Below are 12,492 nucleotides of genomic sequence, written 5' to 3'. Positions count from 1 at the left end.
CGTTTACGAATTCAAATGGGAATTCTCGTCGACGCTTGAGCATAAACGATATTTTCGAACAAACTAGTAGTCGATCCTTTGATGTTTGTCGTAGTGCTGCTGTCAGCTTGCTCACTGGTTTACACGTGTTTCCACGACGTTTAGGATCGATGGAAGCCGCGGACGACAAACAAATCCCAAAGGGATTACCTAAATGATCCCACGGGCTAGAACACGAACCCAGGGATAAACGTAAACCCTACGCATACTACCGTATTATTTATCTGTGGGAGTTAACGTTCACGGTATTCATTCACGGAGAAAGATTTTCTCTACAAAAGTCATCGTTCTACGATTCGCTACATATATATTATTCGTTCGTATAGAAATCAGGAAAAATCAGAAAAGTAGTCATTCGTATCCATCGAAATCAATTCGATTTTACTTAAAGGGTGGTAACGAGGACAAAAGCTTGGGAATTATTGTTCGTGAAAATATAGAATCGTAAAGATAAATCATCTTACTCGCGAATTTTGTACGTATATTATTTTTCTCTTCGTTCAAAGAGCGAATTTAACTCTTTCGATACTACGAGACCGCGTCTTATCGAATAATATAGTTACATTTAAATAAACGTCTGTTTAATATAATTTAGTATAAGGAATTTTATAGGATATGGTTTTTATTGAAATAAACAGAAAAACAAATATGTCTTTCTTAAAATTTATACGAGTAATATGTATTTCACGATGAACAATGTAATATGCGATATGTACAAACAATTGGCTGTGTTATTTATTCGATGGTTGTCGTCGATTAACGCCGACGATCGTATCGAAGACGAATAAGTTCGAATTTATCTCGTATACATCGTTTTGAAAATGATTTTGCGTTGTACGGAGTAATCGTTGATTAAACCTTATCTTACATAGTGTTTTTACCTGTGCGTTGCAGAAACATTCCACGCGTCTACGAAAGGCCAAATCGAAAAGTTCGTTTTCCTCGAAGCTGGAAGGTACGGGCGCCACCTGAAAATTACTGTCATTAACCGACCGTAATCGTTCGACATTCAATTTGCCGATTCCTTTTTGTGCAACCGCCCGCTTGAGAACGACCAACCCTCTTCCCTTTACTTCTTTTTCTATTTCTCATTTTCTCTTTTACTCTTTCCAACCCTTTTTACTCGCAAGAATTTCTGGCTTCGTATAGCAACGTTAGTATATCGTAACCATGACGGATATAAACTAAGCTGTGGAAATGGAATAGGCTTAACGGCCAATTGCTCCGTTCGTGGTGCGAAATGGAAATCCGTTGCTAATCCAGTTATAGGAACGAGTCTTATGGTTACCTGTTAGACAAGGATAGAAAGATAGCCGAGCTTCAATCTCGTAATGAGCGTGGTATGCCGTTAAAGTAATATTGCAATTACTTTGAGAACTAGCCAACGTGTTATCAACGAACTCTGCTGTTCTCATTATTTCATAAAAATGTATTCGATTGAAAGGCACGTTATGGATTGGAAAAATTTCAAAAGAACATATTTTATTTATATATCTATGAAATTATAAAGATATTTATTATTCAGAAATTTCGTTGCATACTTATTACTCCAATCCAGTGATTTTTACTATTAATTAATAACAGTAGCTTATACAAATTAAAACGTGTTTTTATTTATCTTCAAACGATTAGCTTTAACAGACAAAAATATATAATTTTGTTTGCTAGTCAATTTGTCGTTTCTCTTGCCGGGTGTCAAACGAAAAGAAATTCGATGGAGAATTTCTTAATCAACGACTTAAAATTTTTTAAATGGAAATAGAGAGAGAGAGAGAGAGAGAGAGAGATAGAGAGAAATCCTATATATTTATTTTTTGATCCTGCTGTTTGAAGGATAGAAACGAAGCATGGTCTATCGCTCAGCGTGAATGGAACAGACGTGTCGTCTAGTTTTTTCGAAGCAAACTCGTCTGGTAAAATTCATCCGACGTGTCCAGCGAATCGCGAAATGTGCGCTCGCGCGTGCATCACTGTGAAAACAAACAAAGCCGGCAGGTGGCGGCAATACAAAAGGGAACAAACAGAGAGTTTAGAGAGTAAGAGAGAAAAAGAGAGAGAGAGAGAGAGAGAAAGAGAAATCTTTTAATTGCCGGACAATGAGGAACGAGCCGTGCCACACCTTAACCACGACCATTGTTTCATTCTCATTCTCTCCCTCTCTCTCTCTCTCTTTCTCTCTTAGCACGTTACTTACACCGACTGATCGAATTCAGTACCGAAGAAACCTTTTTCAATCACGGTCGGCCCGTGACTTCTTTAATTTATTTGCGACAAACAATTCGTTCTCGTCTATTGTTTCTTACAACGATTAGAGACGATAGAAAAAAGAAAAAAAAAGGTAGAAGACAATTTTGTCCGCTCCGAATGACGTTGTAATAGTTCTCTCGGAAACCAATCGATAAAAACATTTGTCAAATTAAACCTCATTTAAATAAATACGATTAGAAAAAGAAGAAAAAAGGAAAAAAAAGAAGTAATATAAAACCGTATAATTATATAACGTTGTCACGCCGAGAGAGATTCGTTTTTCTTCTACTCGTACGAATCTGAGAAGAAACGATTCTGGTCCTTCCAGTTTCGCTTTCCACGCAAGAGTGATCTCATTGATCGTTAATTAACGGCTAGATTGAAGGACAATCGGAATATAATTGCTCGTGTGTCCGTACAATAAAATGACGCGACAATATAATAAAAATTCCCCGCGGGTTCTCGTGTCCCTTCGGTGTCGTTGGTATGGGATGTGTGGCAGAGGTCGGATATGGGGTAAGAAGGAGGGGGGAGGTAAGCGTGACAGGGGGGCGTGGAGCCGTTTCAGAAATTCCTCGTCTCTCTCTCTCTCTCTTTTTCTCTTGCACGTGAAAAATGCCAGATGTTTCGCATGTGGCCTGCGCGGTACGTAACGTGCAATGTCGTCGTTGCCGGTTCCGTTCGCGTTGTTGTTATTGTTGTTGTTGTCGCCACAGCCATCATCATCATCGTCGTCGTCGTCGTCGTCGTCGTCGTCGTCGTCGTCGTCATCGTCGTCATAGTTCCGCCTCTGTCACGAGCAATGCCTTATTCATATCTTTACGCGAATTCAGATGGTCACAAAACGGACTCTCCGCGGGGCCTTATGCATTGTATATACCGTCGTTCTTTTCATATTTATTTCGATGAAGAAAAGAAAGAAGTTTCTTGCACCTCTTCTTGCTTTTTTTCTTTTCTTTTCTTTCTTTTTTACAGTCTCCCTTTATTTTTATTTCATTTATTTATATATATAAAAGGTTTTGACTGAATATACATATATATATATAACCGATCAAACGTTAGTTTTCATTTGTCATCGAAACCAGCAAGAGTTGTATACCCTTGCGAGCAAAGAACCCGCCCCCCTCCGATCAAATCCATTGCGATTAAATCGAGATTCGTCTTTCTTCTTCCTTTCTTATACTTCCACGCCTTATTATGTATTTCGTCGAACAACATCGGCGGCTCATTATACTGCGCCTCGTCTTTCAAGAATTGATCTCTCTCTCTCTCTCTTTCTCTTTTGGTTTCGTCGAAGGAGGTCCTCTAAAGTTGACGCACGTCGACCTGCCGACGTATATAACACCGCAGATTTATTCAACGACGAAGACGACGACTACGACAACGACAACGACGAGAATGAGGTGGATCGTTAAGAGGCAAGAAGGGACGAAGAAAGGGACGAAAGGAGGGATGGCTGGGTCGCGCCCTCTTCCGATATTCTACGCCAGACACGTGCTCCTTTTCCACGCCGGCAAAGGCTCAGCGCCAAGAATGCGCAATGCACGTCCTATCCTTGTGTGGTTACTTGCAGCGTGTTATTAGAAAATTCGAGCGGATCGGAAGATCCTATCCTTGTACCAAATTCTTATACCTACTCGTCTTGTTTTGCTAAGTAACGAGACGAGGACGAGGACAACGCCTACTTTATGTGCGATTTTAGTTAATCTTCTCGTAGATTTTAACGAGAGCTCGTCGTTTAATTAATTTGTCAATTTTTAATGATTCTCAGGATAATATGCGCGCCGATAAAATCAACGTGTCATCCTATATAAAGAGAGTAATATTTAAATATTATATTCGTAAAGGAATATCAATGAAATGTTATTGTTGTTGTTGTTAGAAACACGATTGAATTCCTTTTTTGTTACCTATCTTATTTTATTAATACGAAGTTTGTGTTATGAAATTGTCGTTAACTTGGGGTAAAGAAATGAAGTAGTTTTAAAGTTGACTCATTTTACAGTAGGAAGTAAAAGTAAAGAAAAAGGGTTGCGTGGAAAAATAATCGAAGAAAAAGTTGAAAGGCTGTTAACTTACCGTTTTTACGTGACATTCTAACCCTCTTACTGTCGGTGAACGGCCGATGAAGTAAATCAACTTAGGAGACTTCTAAGTTTATTGACATTTAACGTCGGGTCGAGTTTATTAAAATCGTTTATACTTCGATGATGTACTTTCTCTGTACACTTATACTTTTCGTTGACGTCTTCCGGAATAAAAAGACATAGAGTTGAACTCGATACTAGGTTGGTATACTGATTAATCAAACGTAGCAGTTTAACGATACCGTCGTAGTATCTTATGCATTTTTCAAGCTTCGAGCTTCTACCACCACCACTACCACCACTGTCACGAAAGACGTAATAACTACGAAAGGGGTAGCGCACGGTAGAAGGAAGAAGGAAAGTAAAAGCCGCGAGGGTTTTAAAGTTCCGAGAACGAAACGTTTAATCAGGCTGGCGATTAGTATGATTCACGGCCGACATCTCCATTCTAACGGCGCCCTCAGGCCCGTTACTTTATTCAATTTTGCTTCTTCGAATCTTCGAAAGAGAGAGAGAGAGGGGGGGGGGGGCAATCAAAGAAAATCACGCGTCATTTTATCGATTTCATTCATACAAAAAGAAAATACAATTTTTCGAGATATTCTCAATATTTTTCAATATTCTCATCATAATAATAACTATAATGATCATATTAAAGTCTTCTATTTATCCATTATGTATTTTAGAATTATTCAAATCTTCAAAATCTCATTTTTATGTTCAATTAAAAATTTGATTTAAAAGATTTTTTAGTTATCGTGTTTTTAAGCTCGAGAATATAATTTGACTTAGTACTACAGGATAAGTGAAAAAAAAAATGGGGAAACGTTTGAGCAGGGGAAGAAAAAAAAGAATAGGTAAGGAAGGTCTCTCGTACTTTAGGCCAGTTCGCAATATTTGGCGAATGGACGTGGGGATGGACGGTGATGTCGCCATTTATTTGGTACATCCGTTTAGTCAGATCGTTTTTCGTCGGGTTCTGAGGTACCGTGTTAACACGAGCGACGCGACGGCCGCTCATTCGTAGCGAAGATAAAAATACTGCTGAAGAGATATTAGTCATGTTGTGCGATGGGAGATTTATTCGAGAGGGAAAGAAAAAAAAAGAGAGAGAGGAAGATAGACGTTACTGTGCATTCGTCTCAAACATCATCGTGGTGTCCCCTTCTTCTTTTTCTTCTTCTTCTTCTTCTTCTTCTTGTGGTTCTTTGTACACGTTAACTAGATCGTCAGGAAGCAAGGTCGCTAAATCACGCAAAACACAGGAAGATAAATTCAATGTGAGATAGCAGAGCCGATGCGCGCGAACGTCAACGCTAGAAGGAAAAGACACGGAAGAGATCAGAGAGAAAGAGATGAAGACTTACTTCTCTGCGAGTTAAACTTCTAACAACAACTTTCTTCGTTTGCAGACGTATCAATTAACTCGGGAACTCGGTACGGCCATTGCAAACTAATTTCCATTCATTCCCGACATACCTACTCGATGTGCCATGAAATTATCTTGCGATAGCTAAGAAACTTAAACCGCTGCTAACTATTCTTTCTTCGTATAGTCAGTCACTCCCCTTACCTTCGCTAAAGAATCATTTTTATTTTTCTACGTGACAAATATATCCTATTTCTTGGAATAGAATTCAATTAGGAAATAATACATTTATGTATGATACGTTCTCGTATAACTTAAGGGGATTTATTAATTACGCGTTTGAAGAAAATCGCATGGTACGAGAGTTAACAATTAGTTCATGATAATATGATATATGTACTAGATATTAATATTTAGAAAATTATTTTTTTTCCGTAAATTATACTCCCTTACGTTGGTGATCTAAAATAAAAATAATTACGAAACGGGAGAAATCGTTAGCGATGAAGACGACTAAATCTAATCCTCAATTACGAGTATCATTAGGAATTCTTGAATTTTGTTATTTAACGAGTTATACGAGTCAAACGTTTTATACGGTAGTCTATTGTATCCATGTATCTTTATTTGAAATAACATTTTAATAAAGAAATAATACATTTTTATACGATTAACTTAATTAGTAATCTCACATCTGTTTGCTCGTAGATTAAATAATAGTAATAATACGCGAATGATAAAATAAATAATAAGAAAAAAGAAAGAAAGAAAGAAAGAAAGAAGAAAGATCGTTAAAGAGAGAATAATAAATTGATTTTATTTGTGTGTCGGAAATTGAAAGAAGAGAGAGAGACACGCGCTTGAAAGGCCACTCGAATTCAACATCGAACGACGTACGAGGTGTTAATTGACTTCCCGTGAAACGATCATTTGTCAGAAGTACGAGCCGGTTGTATAGAATAAGAGAGAAAGATAGAGAGAAAATGGAGAAAGGAGCGCGCGTTAGTTTCGTTCGTTCACGAAACGATTTATGACTTCTGAGCCGGTCATGCGGCTCAGCCGGAAGTCGCGGTACCCTTTGTTCCTTCGTTCCTCCGTTCCTTCTTGTAATACCACCTCGAGCTCGTTTATCGCATTTACATTTGCCCTTCTCTTCCTTTCTTTCTTTATTTCTTTATTTCTTTCTTTATTTCTTTATCTCCCTTTCTCGCTTTCTCTTGTTCTTCTCGCCCACTCACGTCGCGTTCAGATTATTGAATTAGATATACGAAGAAGGAATTGAATTGATTTTTGCAAGTCACCCCGAGGCCCTCGTGATGATCCTTGTCATTTTCTTGGTATGCGAGTATATATATATATACATATACAATAGATACGATTAGAAGGAATCAAGATTCTCTCTTCTTCTCAGGAAGAACAATGTCAGAGTCACGCCTATCCTTTAAAACGATTCTTACGCTTCGTGGATTCATTGAAATTTTATCAAATGTTTTTTTCTTCTTATCCTTATCTCGTACACGATGAAAATAGTCAAAACAAACGTTAGTTTAATTATTACCTTTGTATAATGTATTTGTATAATAAAACAGGAATCGCATTAAATTTATTAATATGATAGGTTCACTTTACTTTACTAAACGAAAGGTTGGAAGGTTACAAATGATAGATGTACAGTTCTCGTGATTAAGCGAAAAGATGGAGAAGAATTTATTATCGTTTATGGGATACGTTTGATGTTAAATTTCCGGATGTGACAGCTCGACGATAAAATGGTGTTGGTTAAGCGACAACACGAGTTACGGAAATATGATGCACCTACTTTGACGCGTTAGGATGTCACTTTGAGTTCTTTCTAATTCTGGAATCTTAGTTGGCAAGGGGAAAGAAAATAAAAAAGAAAAAAAAATAACTTAAAAAATAATTAAAAAGAAGAAACGAAGATCAAGATGATTCAAGATGAACAAAAAATCCTTTCGATAATAATCACAAATTCAAACGTCCGTCGCTTTATTTTTTGTTTAATGTAAAATTGATTTTGTTCATATCCTGAATTGTTGTTAGGAAGATCATCCAAAATTATCTACCACTAAGTATAATTGGTATCGACGCAATTAGGGTAAAGTCGCGTAACGAACTTATTGTAGGATAATATTGATTCATGAGCCACGTGGGAGGAATATTACGTCGTTGCTGGTGTCCCACGTGTCGTGTCGTATAGGCTAACCAGATACTTTAATGACCCTTAACGACGAGCAATTAGTGCGATACGAACGTAATGCTACCGGCCTTGCGTTACTTGCTGCTTGTCTTCGTTACGAAAAGAAAATGTTCCAAATTATTGCTTTCATTTGATGTTATTCGACCATCTATCCTATCGTTAGAGATCACGATCATCCCCTTTTATTTATTATTTAGTCGAATATTCTCGTCAAATTTCTAATATAAAATATAAACCGTTCGGTTCTGTTAACCGATGTACGAAAAATCAACTTTTTTCTTTTTCCTTCATTCATTCTTGAGTCTTCTTATACGTTGCACTAATTCGTTAATAATTTATGTGAGATCAAGATGACTATTTTGTTGGAACCACTTGAGAAATCCAGAACTCAAGAGTCAATCTTTCTTTCTATCTTCCTCTAAATTTTCTTTTTTACGTTGTCAAACCTTTGAAGACGCCGGCATGCATCTCGTTGCGAGAATGAATCTTTTTTCGAGCGAGGGGTGGTACTTTGGTAACAGGACGCGTGCCGCTCTTGAAATGCGCTCTTCTCAAAGTAATCCTTACTATATTCTTATACTTATACCACCACCATCGCATTGCGTACGGTATTAGTTGCATTGGACATTTAGAGATCGTATTTTTCTGTTATCTTACAGATACTATAAGTAAGTACGGATCTTAGAAAAGTGATTAATAACACCGTTATGTCTAACAAATCAGACATCTGGAGTAGTCATTTTTCGAGAATACTATCGTATGTGGTAAGCAGTGTCCTTTTTTGAGCTGTAAGACGAGTACAAGGAGCGCGGTGTTCGACTTTGGTTAATATGATACCGTGACAAGAAAGTAAAGTCTAGTCGTTAGGATCACGAGGTTTGTTAAGAGAGAGAGAGAGAGAGAGAGAGAGAGAGATCTCTGAAGGAAACGACCTCCCTGAACCTTCTCGTCCTTCGTTGTCCAAATTTTCTTCTACGTGTTACCGACGGTGTTGAAAAATGATCTACAGTTTCCAAAGTACCACCCATATTTTTCTCTCTATTTTTTGTTCCCTGTAGATACTTTGACAAAAAGCAACTGAAAAACTATCTACTCTTATTATTTTTATTTTTTTTAATTAAATTATTCTCATTAAATGAATATCATTGACGATTAGTAGAATCGTATTACCTATAGCTTATAAGTCATATACAAGAATAAAATTAAAACATAAAAAAGAAAGTATTCTCATAAAGAAATAATGCCACTTTGGCGCTGCGAAAAATAATTTATTTTTGATAATGTTGTTTTTATGAAAATATCATAAGTTCAAGGAAAAATTCGTATCTACGATCTTTCATTATATACACTTTCAACGACATTTCCGAACGTTTCCATTGACAATATTATAATAAATATTACAAGAATAATTATAATAATATTCGAAACAAAAAAAAAAAAAGAAACCAAGAAAGGGAGAACATGATAAGCAAGTATTTCTTTTTATGTATAAAAGTTTCTTTATTATCTATACACATGTACAGAATACGTCAAATTCACTTATTTATGGGTTTTAAAAGGGATTGTCAAGCGATCAACAATTCCAACGCAGAGTAGTCGTTCGTTTTATTCTTTGGCACAACAGGATGTTCCATTGCGAAGTATCGTTCTCTCTCTCTCTCTCTCTCTCTCTCTCTCTCTCTCTCTAACACTAGCGGGGTCGTAACGTAGCCGCAATTCTCCATTCGCTTGAATCGAACCACAGGGGGGTGCTGTGAAATTAATCGCACAGCGGCGGTGTCTTTGTCGAGCGTTCGCTAAGTTTTATTATCCGCGACACGTTCGACTCGCAAACGCGAACGACGACGGGGCAGGGTTCTAATGACGGCGCAAGTCCTCGTGAATTGCTGGTACACGTGACACGTACACGGATAATTATTCATTTCGAAAACGATGTGACACGAGGCAACGTCATAAAAAACAAAACAAGCAACAAAAAGTTGAAAAGAATTATGCTGCGGCCTGCATTTAAGTACTGTTATATTCTTTACATCTTTGCACTTAACATCAAATTACGGAGAATATTTGAAGATTGTAGTTAAAAATACGAAGGTTGTAAAAGGAAAAAGAAATCGTCTTTATTTGAATAATAAAATTTCATCGTCCATCGAGAGTCGTGGATTAGAACGAATCGAGCAACAAACCCTTCTACCCTCCTTGACTGGTTCAATCTCCAAAAAAGTCATCCCTAACTGGTAGTACTCTCGTATGGTCGTCAGTTTATTCGCCATTCACCAGACAACCCCCCACGAATCGTTGCGGTAGGAGAAACCCTCTCTCTAACTGCTTCTGGAGTTTCCCTATCGCTACTTTGCATAACGATCTAATTTCGTAATCTCTACCATATTGATCCGGTTTATAGCACCCCGTCTGTAAATTGTTTATTGCGATCGTTGTCGATGTCCTTTTCAGGATTATATTTATTTAAATATGTATTGAGGAAGCGAGTATAATTATTATAGTTTATTTTTTAATCATCTCTCTTCTATAATAATTTTATTTATTTATTTTTATTCGTGTTTATTATATCATGTTAAATGATTCACCTTATGTATGTATGTGTACGTGTGCTTACAAGAAAAAATGTAAAATAATCGTTTACAACATAGATAACATATCCGAGCCGTAAATTTTTAAAATTTTTTATTTGGTTTTTTTTTTTTTTATTTTTTTTTTTTTAGAATGTTACGGCATTCTTATATACATAGGTCTTTATAAACGAATAATTAATACTTACAGTTATTATTCGAACCTAACTCATATCTCTTGTCTACATAAACTGTATTTGCAGTAACGTTTACACATTTTAATTACGCCATCGTATAATTACTAACAACTGACGATTAAATTTATGATAATACGCTAATGACGATATAAAAGAATATTCAAGAAAAATGATTTAATTAATAGAAATGACCAGGTCGTGTCCTAGCAACGTCATCGACGGTAGCGTAAACTGGTCGAGTCATCTTCGCTAATAACGCACAGGGGCTGTTCTTTCGCGTATACCTTTGTTATATTCATAAAATATACAGAACGAAAATGATATTAAAAGAAAAATATATCTATCCAATATAAATAGCGCCAGACGGTCGAATTCATTTTTATTCATTTTTATTTTACTACCCTCTTATATTTCTATAATCTTATAATAAAATTAATGTTAGCGAAATCCATCATTTTGATATAATAATTTTAAAAGTGACGAAATACCACGCCTAGAAATAAAAAAATGCATCAACATAATTGACTATAGTCGTTTAAGCTAAATGGGGAAAGGTAAAGCTCGAGGAGATAAGACCTAAAGCAGATGTTTCGCGAATGCGATTCCATTTACTTTGCATAGTGTTAAAACGGTAGAAATTTATAAACTTATAGGAGCGTGAATCGACGCGACAAAGTATCCAACATCCGTAGGGATGATGTCGGTTAGTTGAACTGCTGGTACAGAGGGTATCCTGGCCAAAATTCAACGAGGGAGATGAAGTAACGCAGGGGGTAATGTAAGTAAAAGGGGACTGATGTTATGACGGGACATTTCATGGCTGGGAGGGTCCACGATTTAACGGCCCGTGCGATATTACCATCGCAATATCTCTCTATGCGGGCCAATCTCTCGACTCCTTTTACTTAGAATCACTTTACGAATCCGTTACACGTCGCTAACTGTTTACCAAGATTATGTTTTCCTGATCCGAGAAGAGAAGATACATATATAATATATATATATATCACGTGCTGTGTAAAAAAAAAAATAATCAAAAGTAATATCCTTGAACGATGATATGAATACAGAAACACTATAGTTACTCACAAAAGCATTATTTATTTCCTCTTTATCTTTTTAAAATGAATTTATAATTATATAATCATAATAATAATAATAATAATAATAATAATAATAATAATAATAATAATATATAATTAATAATTATAATAATAATAATAGTTATAATAATAATAATAATAATAATAATAATAATAATAATAATAATAATAATAAAAATAATAATATTAATATAATAATAATATTATATTATTAATAATTATTAATTAATTCATTAATAATAGTATGTTATTACGTTGAAAGGGTGGTGAGCTGATATGGGACATCGTCCGAGTTCAAGTTCCAAACGCAAGACCTTCGGGAGTTCGCTTCTACAACAAAATGATAGATTTAACAATGAAATTCGTTAATCATCGTCGGTACCAATCTCTCGGCAACCGCGATTGGAACTTGTACGGAAGTGCATCGTGCTTTTGACCGAACGTCGCCCAGAAGACGCGTTTGCGCTTCTTTCATCTCTCTCTTTCTCTCTATTTCTCTCTTTCTCTCTCTCTCTCTTTCTTCGCCATACAATCGGGCAAAGTTTAAGTAAATAGGAGGATGATCGGGGTGAAGGGGAAACAACGACGATGACGACGACGACGACGACGACTCGTGTCTGTGTATCGTACAGCGCGAGAGTGCATACCTACGTACATATATGTAT

Source organism: Polistes fuscatus, unplaced genomic scaffold, assembly GCF_010416935.1.
Source record: "Polistes fuscatus isolate 324 unplaced genomic scaffold, CU_Pfus_HIC Scaffold3, whole genome shotgun sequence".
NCBI classification, from domain to species: Eukaryota; Metazoa; Arthropoda; class Insecta; order Hymenoptera; family Vespidae; genus Polistes; species Polistes fuscatus.
The sequence above is the reverse complement of the archived record's forward strand: the minus strand, read 5'-3'. Positions refer to the sequence as shown.